The sequence below is a fragment of the Paramisgurnus dabryanus genome, chromosome 2 (assembly GCF_030506205.2).
Source record: "Paramisgurnus dabryanus chromosome 2, PD_genome_1.1, whole genome shotgun sequence".
NCBI classification, from domain to species: Eukaryota; Metazoa; Chordata; class Actinopteri; order Cypriniformes; family Cobitidae; genus Paramisgurnus; species Paramisgurnus dabryanus.
Window position 1 is genome coordinate 13539155 of NC_133338.1, and position 16819 is coordinate 13555973.

At 35.4% G+C, this 16819-nt stretch overlaps 1 long non-coding RNA gene across 1 annotated transcript; it reads left to right on the forward strand.

The window, feature by feature from the left end:
• Nucleotides 1–5164: 5164 nt before the first annotated feature.
• LOC135783763 (uncharacterized) lies at nucleotides 5165–10790 on the forward strand. Its single transcript, XR_010545772.2, has 4 exons — nucleotides 5165–5467; nucleotides 5689–5792; nucleotides 9615–9686; nucleotides 9772–10790. It is a non-coding gene; the product is annotated as an uncharacterized lncRNA (long non-coding RNA).
• Nucleotides 10791–16819: the final 6029 nt, after the last annotated feature.

The window sequence follows — 16819 nt, forward strand, 5'->3', positions numbered from 1 at the left end:
GAATCTTTTAATTCATAGATAGGTCCAGTCAGTTTTATCCCTTACATAATGTTTAATTAGACCTTGACAAAATGAGATCTTTCTTAAGGCATTGTTTTTAGCAATTACAGACATGCCAGCAACAACAAAACGTCTCGGTTACGGATGTAACCCTTGTTCCCTGAAGGAGGGAACGGAGACGTCACGTCGTGACCGACGAATTGGGAACTCGCTTAGAGAGACCAATCTGCTTCGAATACTACTAAAACGCTAATGAACTTGGCATTGAGATATTTGCATAATGCTGGCGCCGCCCCGCCAGGTGCGTATATAAGCAGCATGTGCAAATAGGGAAATTAGCTTCTTTTTTGCTGAGAAAGCCGTAACAGCAGGTGGCAGCACCTGTGGCGAAGGGACGTGACGTCTCCGTTCCCTCCTTCAGGGAATGAGGGTTACATCCGTAACTGATACGTTCTCTTTCAGTTGGTCACTACGACGTCACGTCGTGACCGACAAATTGAGAATCCCTACCAAAACGTCACTAGGGGCTGACCTCTTCGAGTGTCTGCAAAAAGCCCTCCAGTTCCAATTAAGGGTCTAAGTGTTACCCTCGAGACAGCAGGACCAAACTGAAGGCACGAATCGTCAACAGAGAATGCATGTAGATCCCCTACCCTCTTAACGGAAGCCAATGCCAGCAGGGTCAGAGTTTTCATTGACAAAAACTTAAGACTCGCAGACTGCAAAGGCTCGAACGGGGGTCCCTGCAGGGCTTTCAGCACCATGGTCAGGTCCCAAGGAGGACTAGAGGGAGGGCGCGAAGGGTTCAGCCTTCGAGGGCCTCTTAACCTGATAAGGAACACTGTGCCGTACACGGCACACCCCCTCCCTTGCACGTGAGGCTGCATTACGTCATTGTAACTTTGAAGCATTAAATCTTCAAAATATACGGTCATGCGGCACATCGTTGTAAAGCTTAGACTTTCGGGATTCCATTAAGCGCACACAGAAAGCATAATATGATTTTTAGCAGTCATAAAACTGTAATCTAGTTGTTAGTTACCTGAACCGGGCGGCGCCGATTTAGGATATTTACTTACCTTCAAAATCTTTCCTTTATCCGCTTCGGTGAAATTGTCCAAAACAAATTGTTCATAAATCCCCAAAAGTCCAAGGAAATGGAATATCCAAGCCTTTTAATCCAAAACGATTTGTTCATCTCACAATCTTGAAGTTTCTGACCGAATGACGATATAAATAGTGTATACAATAAGTTCACTAACAGACATTCGTTCGAATCTCACTTTTCATTCATGATTATAATGACTATATTCGGATGTCATGTTTATTGTGCAACGTCTGAGGAACAAATGCGCCCCCTTGTGAAATTTCAGCCGTTCCATAAGAGGCTACGAACCTAAAAACTAAATAGTGCTGGCCGCCCGATCTGCCGTTGATAAGCGAGTGATGAGCAGATATAGCGGCAATATCAACTTTAATGGTGGAGGGTGACAGCCTACGCTCCACACGGTGTTGAAGATATGAAAGCACGATGTTAATGGGGCATTCTCGTCTTGTGGACGGCGATCGTGCCGTGGCGATGGTGTTAGATACTGCTTGCGATAAATCACATAAACCTTGCGCGCGCTCAACGACCATACATGGAGATTCCACAGGTCGGGGCGCGGGTGCCATAACGTGCCCCCTAGCTGAGAAAGAAGGTCCTTTCTCAGGGGAATCCGCCAGGGAGGGGCTGTCGAGAGGAGCATAAATTCTGGAAACCAATTCCTGGTCGTCCAGTAAGGCGTGACCAGAAAGAGGCTCTCCTTGTCCTGCCTGACCTTGCACAGCTTCTGTGCGATTAAGCTCACTGGGGGAATGCGTATTTGCGCATCTCCCACCGCCAGCTGTGTGCCAACGCATCCACGCCGAGGCTGCCCTCTGTTAGTGAATAGAATAGGCGACAGTGGGTATCGTCCGGCGACGCAAACAGATCTATCTGTGCACGACCGAACTTCTTCCAAATCAGCTGAACCGTCTGGGGGTGGAGTCGCCATTCGCCGGGGCGCGCAGCTCTGGAAAGCACGTCTGCCGCTGTATTGAGGGAGCCCGGGATGTAAATGGCACGAAGGGACCTCAGATGCTTCTGACTCCAAAGGAGGAGATGACGGGCGAGATGCGACAGGTGACGAGAGCGCAAACCGCCTTGACGGTTGATATACGCAACGGTTGCAGTGTTGTCGGTGCGTACTAGTACATCCTTCCCTCGCAGCTCCATAGTGAAGTGTACAAGTCCCAGATATACCGCCCACAACTCGCGGCAATTGATATGCCAGTGCAGCTGGGGTGCTGTCCACACCCCTGAAGCTGCAAGCCCGTCGTATGTGGCTCCCCAGCCCGTGTCGGACGCATCTGTGTGGACAACAACATGCCGAGAGACCTGTCTCATGGGCACACCGGCCCTGAGAAACGCGGGGTCTGACCACGGGGGAATGTTAGGCAACACGCAGGTGTAATTGTTACACTGTGGATGCCGGTGCACCCCCAGGTGAAAAAAAAGTGCACTAAAATACACTTTATTTAAGTACACTTTTCCACAATATACTAAAAGTGCTCTATTTTCGCACACTAATTTTGAACTTAGTATACTAAAAAGTTGTATTTAGTACTTCTTAAGATGAACTTAATACCATCTTAGTGTACTCAACTGTGGTATTTTGAGACACCATGAAGTTGAACTAAAATGTATTTTTAACATACTAGGTCTGTATTTAAAAATATATATTTAATTATAACTTGAAGTACACTTGAACCCACCTTTAAGCATTTTTAAATTTACTTTAAAGTATACTAATGGTATGTTAAAATAATATTCCAAATGTATTCCCAGGTGAAAAAAGTTCACTTAAATACACTATTTAAGTACACTTTCCACATTATACTAAAAGTGCTCTATTTTCGCACACTAATTTTGAACTTAGTATACTAAAAAGTAGTATTTAGTACTTCTTAAGATGAACTTAATACCATCTTAGTGTACTCAACTGTGCTATTTTGAGACACCATGAAGTTGAACTAAAATGTTTTTTTAACATACTATGTCTGTATTTAAAAAAAATATATTTCATTATAACTTGAAGTACACTTGAACCCACCTTTAAGCATTTTTAAATATACTTTAAAGTATACTAATGTTATGTTAAAATAATATTCCAAATGTATTCCCAGGTGAAAAAAGTTCACCAAAATACACTATTTAAGTACACTTTCCACATTATACTAAAAGTGCTCTATTTTCGCACACTAATTTTGAACTTAGTAGGCTATCCCAGGTGAAAAAAAAGTTGTATTTAATGTATTAAAAATATACTTAAAATTTAAGTAATATGTTTTTAGTACATTTGTATTCCCAACGTGCTTATTTAAAGTGTATTAAAAATATGTTAAATAGCTTTTAAATGCATTTCAAAAAAGTGTACTACAAGTACGTTGGTAATAAATATATGCTTAATTACACTTTTTAAAAGTATGCTAAACTCAAGCATACTTTTAATGTATTTCTAAAAAGTGCACTAGATGTAAGCTGGTAATAATTATATCTTTAATTACACTTTTTATAAGTATGCTAAACTCAAGCATACTTTTAATGTATTTCTAAAAAGTGCACTAGAGGTACACTGGTAATAAATATATCTTTAATTGCACTTTTTATAAGTATGCTAAACTCAAGCATACTTTTAATGTATTTCTAAAAAGTGCACTAGAGGTACGCTGGTAATAATTATATCTTTAATTACACTTTTAAAAAGTATGCTAAACTCAAGCATACTTTTAATGTATTTTTAAAAAGTGCACTAGAGGTACACTGGTAATAAATATATCTTTAATTACACTTTTTATAAGTATGCTAAACTCAAGCATACTTTTAATGTATTTCTAAAAAGTATACTAGAGGTACGCTGGTAATAATTATATCTTTAATTACACTTTTAAAAAGTATGCTAAACTCAAGCATACTTTTAATGTATTTCTAAAAAGTGCACTAGAGGTACACTGGTAATAAATATATGTTTAATTACACTTTTTATAAGTATGCTAAACTCAAGCATACTTTTAATGTATTTCTAAAAAGTATACTAAAGGTACGTTGGTAATAATTATATCTTTAATTACACTTTAAAAAAGTATGCTAAACTCAAGCATACTTTTAATGTATTTCTAAAAAGTGCACTAGAGGTACACTGGTAATAAATATATTTTTAATTACACTTTTTACAAGTATGCTAAACTCAAGCATACTTTTAATGTATTTCTAAAAAGTACACTAGAGGTACGCTGGTAATAATTATATCTTTAATTACACTTTAAAAAAGTATGCTAAACTCAAGCATACTTTTAATGTATTTCTAAAAAGTGCACTAGAGGTACACTGGTAATAAATATATGTTTAATTACACTTTTTATAAGTATGCTAAACTCAAGCATACTTTTAATGTATTTCTAAAAAGTATACTAAAGGTACGTTGGTAATAATTATATCTTTAATTACACTTTAAAAAAGTATGCTAAACTCAAGCATACTTTTAATGTATTTCTAAAAAGTGCACTAGAGGTACACTGGTAATAAATATATTTTTAATTACACTTTTTACAAGTATGCTAAACTCAAGCATACTTTTAATGTATTTCTAAAAAGTACACTAGAGGTACGCTGGTAATAATTATATCTTTAATTACACTTTAAAAAAGTATGCTAAACTCAAGCATACTTTTAATGTATTTCTAAAAAGTGCACTAGAGGTACACTGGTAATAAATATATTTTTATTTACACTTTTTATAAGTCTGCTAAACTCAAGCATACATTTAACGTATCTCTAAAAAGAGCACTAGAGGTACGCTGGGAAAAAATATATGTTTAATTACACATTTAAAAAAAAAGTATGTTAAACACAAGCATCCTTTTCAGAGGTTTTAGTGTATTTAGAAAAAAACATATATTTTTTTAAACATGTACATTAATTTTAATAGGCTAACATTGCAATTTCAACATCATATCATTGAACTTGCATTATATATTGATTTCACAAAGTTAGTCCACATAAATTTGTTAGTGTTTATATTCAAACAACACACGTGACGGACCTGACTAAACCTCATTGGTTCTTGGGATTAAGTACGTCACATTGGCTTCCTGATTCAGTTGTTCGATACACAACGTGCGTGATCGTTGGTAAATGTGGATTAAAAGTTGAAACTAAAACTGTTAAATTATATATAGTGATCATCAGAGGACTTGGCTGAAACAACGCGATTCACATGGATTACTTCGGCGATGTTTTTTATTGCTGTTGCGATTAACTTTTTGAAATGTGAGCAGTTTTTAAGTAGGTTATCAAGTGGATCTGACATCGAGGGGAAATATACGTTTCTTGGATTTCATTAAAGTACATCGGTTTTTGTTTGAAGATGAATGAGAGAACATGAGGGTAAGTTAAGTGATGACAGATTTTTGCTTTTTATTTTTAGTGAACTATTAAATAAGTAGAACTTTTAGTATTACAGTATGTCTTAATTTTAACCCAGCTTCTTAAAGCGTGTATGTTGTGTGGCCTTTGGAACATAACGTTACATTTTTTTTTGTGAGTAAAGTTTTCTTTTCATTTCTCTTGTTGTATTTCAGAAATCATAACAGCCTGTCTTTTTTTAGCACAGCGGCATTCATATTGACCAATCAGAGCCGAGAATATCTAATAAGTCGAAGTAGAGATGAACAGATGAAGATACAGCCCGTAAAAATACTTATTCTTGGTGGTAAGTTTTTAGTTCTACAGTATTTGTATAACATTTAGATAACTTTTACGTTTTTCTTATGCTAATGTTTAAAGAGTAACTAAACCCTAAACCAACTTTTTTAGTTAATGATCTGTAAGAATGATGCTTTATTACTGTAAGTTTTTTGACATTTGGATATAAAGTGTTTCAATACTACAATATATGTTGTAAAAACGTCTGAGTGCTGCCCTCTTCAGGTTGAACGGTGGCTACTGGCAGGGCTCGAAATTGCGAATATTTTGGTCGCATATGCGACCGAAATTTAATCTGTGCGATCTTAAAATATATTTGGGAGCATTTCTGCGACTGCCCATTTTGTTGTGGTGCGACTTGATTTAGATTGTGATGCTGCGTGCTGCTGTCCCAGGTTCAGTGTTCTCTCTAACGTTACATAACCAATCAAATTTCACCATTAAGTTCTTACGTTTAATGAAGACCGCAGATTGGCTAATATGAGCGTCAGTCATTCCTTGTTGCCGTGCTACATTGGTACGTGAAGCGCGAAAATGAGATGCACCGCGAGCATGACGAGAACAAGCCGACTACAGCCAATGTTACTACTGTAATTAATCAGACGATCCGGATTCAAATGCGACTCCACCACCGGAAAATAAGACTTGACGTTAAACCTTTCAGAGAGAGTGGCTTAAAGATTTCGAGTGTCTCCGCTATGAAAATGGCTCGATGTAACTTAATGTGTTTACTGTAAATCCTGTAAAACGGCGTTGGTGGCGGAATCAAAACATTTTAAGCGCCAGACCTTGCTTAAACATGGCGAAAGTGCCAAAAACACAAATAGTGTCATGACAAATGTGTTTATTATTGATGGAGACACCGACTTGTCTATCAAAGAGTGTTTGATAGTGTATGTGCGCATGCGCTGGTGAATGGACATCCGACAAACATCCTTGTGGTCCATGTTGATGTGGAACACGACAATGTTGATGGTATGTTTTTATAAAAAAATATATTTTTTAAAACATATTTAGTAGTAATAGCATCCTGGTAATGCAGTTATCAATACCAATATTAGCCTTCTATATTAAGCCTTCTATATTAAGGTCACTTTTGTAAATGTCCCAATTAATCAGTGTTTTACGTGTTTGCTAGATTTTCTATTGTAATCTTAATCATTTTACCTGTAATCTGTAATTGGTAAATTATTATTGCTATACTATTTCAAAAGCAGTTGGGTATTAATTTAGGAAACTATGCAGTAAAAAAAATAAAATTAAAGACCAAATTTTAAAAGCTGGCCATAGGATATGTAAAGCCTGGTGGTTGCATTTTATTTTAATAAAATAAATCTATTAACATATACATTGTATTTGTGGTGCTTTTTAATTTTTGGATGGATGCGCCTACATTTTTGCTGGTGCTCCTAACTCTTTAAAGTTGTGAGCACCAGTGCTACCAAAAAAAAGTTAATTTTGAGCCCTGTACTGCAGTTGAATTTTCCTATTGGATGTTGGACCGGACACTTTTAGACAACATTACAAAGACAATAATATATTACTAACGTGATTAGCCTGCTGGACGAATTGTAAAAAACAGCACAATGTAAGCACTGCTAGTACAGGCTAGCTGAACAGGGGCGGATCTAGAAAATTATTTATGGGGTGGCAAGGGGGTGGCATGAGAACTACAAGGGGTGGCAATGAAGTAAGCGTCCTTGCATGGTTGTCGTGGATTCAAGAAATTATATACTGTATATACTATATTCTGTGAACACTGGACCTCAAATTTTTATAACATTAATAACCGCAACAACAAATGTTCCTATAAGTAAGTACCCAAGCAGCTACCTTTAGCATCTCTGTAGCACCCTTTGTCTTAATACTAAGTTAATACATACAGCTTATCAATATCTAAAAACACTGACTGGTTGAACATAATGGTATAAAGACAGTTATATAAATAAAATAGGATTGCCTAGTTTATATTAATGTAAAACATATTTGAAAGGCACACATCTCATAACCCTCTTCTTTAATCCTTTCACTCACTTCATGATGGATTTCTGTCTTTTCACTTCTTTTTAGCTCTTTGCCATCCATATGTTTCTTTCCTTCATTACTTCATCTATTCCTTTCCCTTCCACAACATATTTTTCTGTTTTATTTGTACCTTCCACTCCCATAGTATTTGATTTTTCTATTCTTTTTGGTAAAAAGAATGGATATCAGCCTTTCTTTTCATAATATCCTGGAAAATGCTGCATTAAGTTGTCTTTCAAGCTTTCTAAACATACACAACACTGAATAGTTTTGTCTCCTTAACGAAGACAAATAAAAACATCAGACTATATCATAACGAGTGATTTCATATGCACGTATGGAATATTTTGATTGCTGCAGTAGCTAAGACATGACGGGCTAACTCTAGAAAGAACTGCTTAAAAGATATTTACTGCTTACACAAACCTGCAGTTCAGTTGTTTTAACTACCAAGCAACTACCTCGTGCAATATTTAACATCAGTTTAATTTTTGTATTTTTATCCTGATGCAACATTTATCTATAAATATGACCGTATTTAGTACTCTGATTTGCTGATGTGATGCTCAACTTAATCACTTTAAGACACTAAAGAGAATTTGTTTTGGCAGCATGTGATGATGTGAGGTGCTTTATTAGATCAGAATTACTCGCTACAGACGTGAAGAGACTCTTTCTTCATGGGCATAAGTTGCACGTTCATAATCATTCTTGCCTTTAACCTCAACGATGGAAAAGTAACGTTTGTGCTTTTTATACTTTGTGTTTGCGTCCGCTACCTTTGTTTTGAGCTCGTTGTACTTCCCATCGCTCTGTTGTTGCGGATTTGTGCGACTCGGAAGGGATGGACTGCAGCGCGAGAACCGGGCTGCATGTGAGTGCCTTGGATGGGGCGATGCATCCTTTCACCGCAGTTTCCAAACGTCTCCAACCACGCCAGAAAAGATTGCTAGATTTGTCCTAGTCGCTTTTTTAATAAAGTCGCTAAAGGGGTCTAAAAAGTTTCTTAATCTAGCGACCAAGTCACTAAATTGGCAAATCTGCGCGGACTTTTTTTACACTGTAAAAGACTTTCTGCTCGGACTGACTGCATGCTTGTGTATGAACTCTGCTGCCTCTGGTTGGCTAACGATGGAAATTAAGCCAATCACCATCAGCTACGTGGTTGTCCCACCCCGTCTAAGACACACACACCAATCATCGTCAGATATGTGTCTCCCACCCCCAAACACATGCAGAGAAAAACTACATTGCCTTTCTGGTTAAAAGAGCCTACTCGGGTATAAATTATATATATTAGGATACCCGCGCTGGGGTGGCATATGGGGTGGCAACTGCCACCCCGGTAGATCCGCCCCTGTAGCTGAATATATCTTAATGATTACAGAGATAAAACAACACATAAAACTTGCAACCTTTCTCAGTTTGCACATCTGGACAATTCTTCACACATCATAGGTTGTAAATTTGGGTAAATCCAGCAAACAAGTAATTTTAGCGATTCTGCTGTCACTCTGCTTTAAATCTCCTGCATCGGAAACTTAAGAGCAGCCTTGAGTCAAATGTGGAAGTTAAGCGTGCATAGAGTCCATTGGCATGACTTCTGATTTCCTTAAATCTCCTTAAACAGAGGTGAACTTTTCTTGTAAGCAAGACCACAATAGACATGTCAATGGAAAATGCCCTTGGTTAAAATAAAACACAATTATCAAAGTAAAGAATATCCTGTAATACACACAGGTTGCATTATATCAGTGTCAGTGAGTTAAGCCTCCTATAACCCTTTGTTCAATGTAACTTGTAGAGTGCCATGTAGCGACGGATCAAACGGACACTCATGTCAAGCTTGATGAGGACACAGTCAAAGATTTAAAAGGTAAACTGAGAAGTTAACAAAATTCTAATGCATATGTTCATTAATTATTGGTTAATTTTGTATATATTCTGTTTCCTTTTCACAGACCTTGTGATTAAGTCTTCAGTGTCTGAATGGCAAGAAGAAGTGACCCTCCACTTAAACGTGACATTTAAACTGCTCTGTGTTTTGGTTCAGCCATTTGTAGGTTTATCTCGAGTAAGTTCAAATGCACTTCTGCATTTGTCCAGTAACTTTTTGTTTAGAGAATTACATCATTATGATTATATAATTATTCAATGGTTGCATATTCATAGTGTACTTTTCATATTGATGTATTAATGTTCCACAATTTGATAAAAGTAGCTCATTGCATTTCATTGATCTTTGTTTTATATTGTAAAATCATTTCAATAGCAGTGAGTACATACTTAGTTGTTTCTTTGACATTTAATTAGTTGTTAATGATGGAAGAAACCGGTTCGTATGTATGAATACAGAATAGGTATCATTTTAGAATGAGTTAAAACATGTTTTGGTGGCAAACATGCAGGTAAAATAGTACATGTATAACATTCTAATAGTAAACTTGACTGTAATTCAAATGTCACATACAGAACATTAGAAATGATTTATTTTATGTATACAAATGTGTGGGCAATATATTATTATTTCATTTTGTATGCTATATTATTTATGTAATATTATTATATCTGAAATTATTAAATTACATTTATAAATGTTTAAAAGGTGGGTTCAAATGTGCTTCAAGTTGTAACTGAATACAATTTTAGAAAATAGCACAGTTGAGTACACTTAGATTGTCTTAAGTTTGTCTTAACAAGTACTAAATACTACTTTTTAGTATATTAAGCACAATTTACTGCACGAAAATAAAGAGCTTTTGGTACCTTAAGGTTGTGAACTTAAAGTGTATTTTAGTGAACTTTTTCACCTGGGAATACATTTGGTATATTATTTTAACATACTACTAGTATATTTTAAAGTAGATTCGTAAATGTTTAAAGGTGGGTTCAAGTTGTAATTAAAGATATTTTTTAAATACAGACCTAGTATGTTAAAATTACATTTTAGTTCAACTTCATGGTGTCTCAAAAAAGCACAGTTGAGTACACAAAGATGGTTTTAAGTTCATCTTAAAAAGTACTTAATACTACTTTTTAGTATACTAAGTTCAAAATTAGTGTGTGAAAATAGAGCACTTTTAGTATAATGTGGAAAGTGTACTTAAATAGTGTATTTTAGTGAACTTGTTTCACCTGGGAATACATTTGGAATATTATTTTAACATACCATTAGTATACTTTAAAGTATATTTAAAAATGCTTAAAAGTGGGTTCAAGTGTACTTTAAGTTATAATGAAATATATATTTTTAAATACAGACATAGTATGTTAAAAATACATTTTAGTTCAACTTCATGGTGTCTCAAAATAGCACAGTTGAGTACACTAAGATGGTATTAAGTTCATCTTAAGAAGTATTAAATACTACTTTTTAGTATACTAAGTTCAAAATTAGTGTGCGAAAATAGAGCACTTTTAGTATATTGTGGAAAGTGTACTTAAATAGTGTATTTTAGTGAACTTTTTTCACCTGGGAATACATTTGGAATATTATTTTAACTTACCATTAGTATACTTTAAAGTATATTTAAAAATGCTTAAAGGTGGGTTCAAGTGTACTTCAAGTTATAATTAAATATATTTTTTTATAAATACAGACCTAGTATGTTAAAAATACATTTTAGTTCAACTTCATGGTGTCTCAAAATAGCACAGTTGAGTACACTAAGATGGTATTAAGTTCATCTTAAGAAGTACTAAATACTACTTTTTAGTATACTAAGTTCAAAATTAGTGTGCGAAAATAGAGCACTTTTAGTATATTGTGGAAAAGTGTACTAAGTGTACTTAAATAAAGTGTATTTTAGTGCACTTTTTTTTCACCTGGGATACTAAAAAGTAGTATTAAGTACTTTTTAAGATGAACTTAAGACCATCTTAGTGTACTCAACTGTGCTTTTTTGAGACACCATGAAGTTGATCTAAAATGTAATTTTAACATACTAGGTCTGTATTTAAAAAATATCTTTAATTACAACTTGAACCCACCTTTAAACATTTATGAATCTACTTTAAAATATACTAGTAGTATGTTAAAATAATATACCAAATGTATTCCCAGGTGAAAAAGTTCACTAAAATACACTTTAAGTTCACAACCTTAAGGTACCAAAAGCTCTTTATTTTCGTGCAGTAAATTGTGCTTAATATACTAAAAAGTAGTATTTAGTACTTGTTAAGACAAACTTAAGACAATCTAAGTGTACTCAACTGTGCTATTTTCTAAAATTGTATTCAGTTACAACTTGAAGCACATTTGAACCCACCTTTTAAACATTTATAAATGTAATTTAATAATTTCAGATATAATAATATTACATAAATAATATAGCATACAAAATGAAATAATAATATATTGCCCACACATTTGTATACATAAAATAAATAATTTCTAATGTACTGTATGTGACATTTGAATTACAGTCAAGTTTACTATTAGAATGTTATACATGTACTATTTTACCTGCATGTTTGCCACCAAAACATGTTTTAACTCATTCTAAAATGATACCTATTCTGTATTCATACATACGAACCGGTTTCTTCCATCATTAACAACTAATTAAATGTTAAAGAAACAACTAAGTATGTATTTGCTATTGAAATGATTTTACAATATAAAACAAAGATCAGTGAAATGCAATGAGCTACTTTTATCAAATTGTTGAACATTAATACATCAATATGAAAAGTACACTATGAATATGCAACCATTGAATAATTATATAATCATAATGATGTAATTCTCTAAACAAAAAGTTACTGGATAAATGCAGAAGTGCATTTGAACTAACTCGAAATAAACCTGCAAATGGCTGAACCAAAACACAGAGCAGTTTAAATGTCACGTTTAAGTGGAGGGTCACTTCTTCTTGCCATTCAGACACTGAAGACTTAATCACAAGGTCTGTGAAAAGGAATCAGAATATATACAAAATTAACCAATAATTAATGAACATAGATATGCATTAGAATTTTGTTAACTCCTCAGTTTACCTTTTAAAGCTTTGACTGTGTCCTCATCAAGCTTGACATGAGTGTCCGTTTGATCCGTCGCTACATGGCACTCTTCAAGTTACATTAAACATAGGGTTATAGGAGGCTTAACTCACTGACACTGATATAATGTAACCTGTGTGTATTACAGAATATTGTATACTTTGATAATTGTGTTTTATTTTAACCAAGGGCATTTTCCATTCACATGTCTATTGTGGTCTTGCTTACAAGAAAAGTTCACCTCTGTTTAAGGAGATTTAAGGAAATCAGAAGTCATGCCAATGGATTTTATGCACACTAAAGTTCCACATTTGACTCAAGGCTGCTCTTAAGTTTCCGATGCGGCAGATTTAAAGCAGAGTGACAGCAGAATCGCTAAAATTACTCGTTTGCTGGATTTACCCAAATTTACAACCTATGATGTGTAAAGAATTGTCCAGATGTGCAAACTGAGAAAGGTTGCAAGTTTTATGTGTTGTCTTATCTCTGTAATCATTAAGATATATTCAGCTAGCCTGTACTAGCAGCGCTTACATTGTGCTGTTTTTTACAATTCGTCCAGCAGGCTAATCACGTTAGTAATATATTATTGTCTTTGTAATACTGTCTAAAAGTGTCAAGTAAAGTATTTTTTTTTTTTTGGACCCAACATCCAATAGGAAAATTCAACTGCAGTAGCCACCGTTCAACCTGAAGAGGGCAGCACTCAGACGTTTTTACACCATATATTGTAGTATTGAAACACTTTATATCCAAATGTCAAAAAACTTACACTAATAAAGCATCATTCTTACAGATCATTAACTAAAAAAGTTGGTTTAGTTACTCTTTAAACATTAGCATTAGAAAAACGTAAAAGTGATCTAAATGTTATACAAATACTGTAGAACTAAAAACTTACCACCAAGAATAATTATTTTTATGGGCTGTATCTTCATCTGTTCATCTCTACTTCGACTTATTAGATATTCTCGGCTCTGATTGGTCAATTTGAATGCCGCTGTGCTAAAAAAAGACAGGCTGTTATGATTTCTGAAATACAACAAGAGAAATGAAATGCCTAACTTTACTCACAAAAAAATGTAACGTTATGTTCCAAAAGCCACACAACATACACGCTTGAAGAAGCTGGGTTAAAATTAAGACATACTGTTATACTAAGTGTTCTACTTATTTAATAGTTCACTAAAAATAAAAAAGCAAAAATCTGTCATCACTTAACTTACCCTCATGTTCTCTCATTCATCTTCAAACAAAAACCGATGTACTTTAATGAAAACCAAGAAACGTATATTTCCCCTCGATGTCAGATCCACTTGATACTTAAAAACTGCTCACATTTCAAAAAGTTAATCGCAACAACAATAAAAAACATCGCCGAAGTAATCCATGTGAATCGCGTTGTTTCATCCAAGTTCTCTGATGATCACTATATATAATTTAACAGTTTTAGTTTCAACTTTTAATCCACATTTACCAACGATCACGCACGTTGTTTATCGAACAACAGAATAATCAGGAAGCCAATGTGACGTACTGAATCCCAAGAACCAATGAGGTTTAGTCACGTCCGTCACGTGTGTTGTTTGAATATAAACACTAACAAATTTATGTGGATTAACTTTGTAAAATCAATATATAATGCAAGTTCAATGATATGATGTTGAAATTGCAATGTTAGCCTATTAAAATTAATGTACATGTTTAAAAAAATATGTTTTTTTTAAATACACTAAAACTTCTGTAAAAGTATGCTTGTGATTAACATACTTTTTTTTTTTTAAATGTGTAATTAAACATTTTTTCCCAGCGTACCTCTAGTGCTCTTTTTAGAAATACGTTAAATGTATGCTTGAGTTTAGCATACTTTTTTAAAGCGTAATTATAGATATTTTTATTACCATCGTACCCCTAGTGGACTTTTAGAAATACATTAAATGTATGCTTGAGTTTAGCATACTTATAAAAAGTGTAATTAAAGATATATTTATTACCATTGTACCTCTAGTGCACTTTTTAGAAATACATTAAAAGTATTCTTGAGCTTAGCATACTTATAAAAAGTGTAATTAAAGATATATTTATTACCAGCGTACCTCTAGTGCACTTTTTAGAAATACATTAAAAGTATGCTTGAGTTTAGCATACTTTTTAAAAGTATAATTAAAGATATAATTATTACCAGCGTACCTCTAGTGCACTTTTTAGAAATACATTAAAAGTATGCTTGAGTTTAGCATACTTATAAAAAGTGTAATTAAAGATATAATTATTACCAGCTTACATCTAGTGCACTTTTTAGAAATACATTAAAAGTATGCTTGAGTTTAGCATACTTTTAAAAAGTGTAATTAAACATATTTATTACCACCTTACATCTAGTGCACTTTTTAGAAATACATTAAAAGTATGCTTGAGTTTAGCATAATTTTAAAAAGTGTAATTAAGCATATTTTTATTACCAACGTACCTCTAGTACACTTTTTTGAAATACATTTAAAAGCTATTTAACATATTTTTAATACACTTTAAATAAGCACGTTGGGAATACAAATGTACTAAAAACATATTACTTAAATTTTAAGTATATTTTTTATACATTAAATACTACTTTTTTTTCACCTCGGGACTCGATCGTGAAGCCAACGCTGAAGTGGTCGCACATGGAGCAGCCCGAGCGGTTTGACACAGCCGCGGCTGCTGCCATAAGCCCCAGGAGCTTTTGAAATCGTTTCAGCGGGACCGCATTCTTCCCTCGAAATGAATCAAGGCAAGTCATAAATGACTGGACGCGCGCTTCTGTTAAACGCGCCGATAAATCGTCTGAGTCCAGTTTCATGCCGAGAAAAGAGATCCTCTGCGTGGGGCAGAGTTTGCCCTTCTCCCAGTTGACCCGAAGACCTAAACGGGCAAGATGCCGAAGTGTTAAATCTCTGTGCTCGCAAACCGTCCGCCGAGAATTCGCTATTATAAGCCAATCGTTGATGTAAGCTAGAATGCGAATGCCGCTCTCTCTATCAGGGGCTTTAACGCTGCTTCCATTACCTTTGTGAACACATGAGGAGAGACAGCCTGAAAGGTAAAACTTTGTACTGATATGCCCTTCCCTTGAACGCAAGGCGGAGAAATGGTCTGTGACGAGGGAGAATGGACACATGAAAGTACGCGTCCTTCAGGTCTATTGCTACAAACCAATCTTGGGGGTGGATCGATTGAAATATCTGCTTCAGCGTTATCATCCTGAAAGATCTCTTCTGAAGAGCTCTGTTCAGGATGCATAAATCCAAGATCGGACTTAACCCACCGCCTTTTTTGGGTACTATGAAATACGGGCTGTAAAAGCCTGACCTCATCTCTGTTGGAGGGACCGGCTCGATCGCGTCCTTCGCCAGCAGGACTTCGACTTCTGCACGCAATACATGCAACGGCCGCTTTCACCGTGGTGAAATGAACGCCCGAGAATTTGGTTGTGTGCCGGTTGAATTGTATGAATTCACCATGGCGACGCTCGACACTCACAGGACGAGGGTTGCGCTTTTCCCGGAGGAAAGAAAACCGTCTCCGCAAATCCACAAGGGACATGCTCTCACAGTGAGAACACTTACCCTCAGCAAACGCTGCCTCCGCATGCTCCATGCCCAAACATGAGAGACAACGCTCGTGACCATCCTTTGGACCCATGTACTTTCCGCACCCAAGATCGCAAGGACGAAAAGCCATTCTGAAAAGGACGCTGATCTCCAAATATACGTTAGAGTGGCTGCCTTCCTCTCCGTATCACTCTTTTAGGGAAATTCACTCAGATGCTCAGTTGATGATGCGCACAGGGAGAGGCAACGCACACACTAAACTCAAAACAAAAAAGATGCAGAGCCGTGGAATACTGCGAGCGTCCGCTGTGGTACTGCCAGTCCAACCAACTTCAGCAATCGATCCCAACAGAGTAGAGTAGCTTCTCAGTAGCAGATACTGCCGGCTTTCGAAGCAATAAAAAGCTAATTTCCCTAT